The sequence below is a fragment of the Fulmarus glacialis genome, unplaced genomic scaffold (genome assembly GCF_000690835.1).
Source record: "Fulmarus glacialis isolate BGI_N327 unplaced genomic scaffold, ASM69083v1 scaffold13870, whole genome shotgun sequence".
In the NCBI taxonomy this organism is placed as follows: Eukaryota; Metazoa; Chordata; class Aves; order Procellariiformes; family Procellariidae; genus Fulmarus; species Fulmarus glacialis.
The window spans coordinates 3,197-3,503 of NW_009187193.1; positions in this window are offsets into that span (position 1 = coordinate 3,197).

The following is a 307-nucleotide window of genomic DNA, read 5'->3' on the forward strand; positions in this document are numbered from 1 at the left end:
CCTTCCCGGCTGCCAGCTGTGATTTGTCCAGAGCTGCACTGCAGCTGCACCCTGGCAGCACGTTTCCGCTCCTGCACTCACTGCACGCAGCTGCCCATTCCTTCTGCCTCTCTGAGTGTGGGGGTAGTCCTGCTGGGGCTGGGAGGGCAGGGCCACTGGCTCCCCCCCACTGGCTCCCCCCCTGCCGCCACCTTGCCCAGCGGTCTTGGTGCAGCACTGGAGGGAAGCATTGCACCTGCTGGGGCTGCTGGCAAGACCTGCTGAGGACCAGCTGTCTGCCAAGGACTGACAGAGTGTGGCAGGGGCG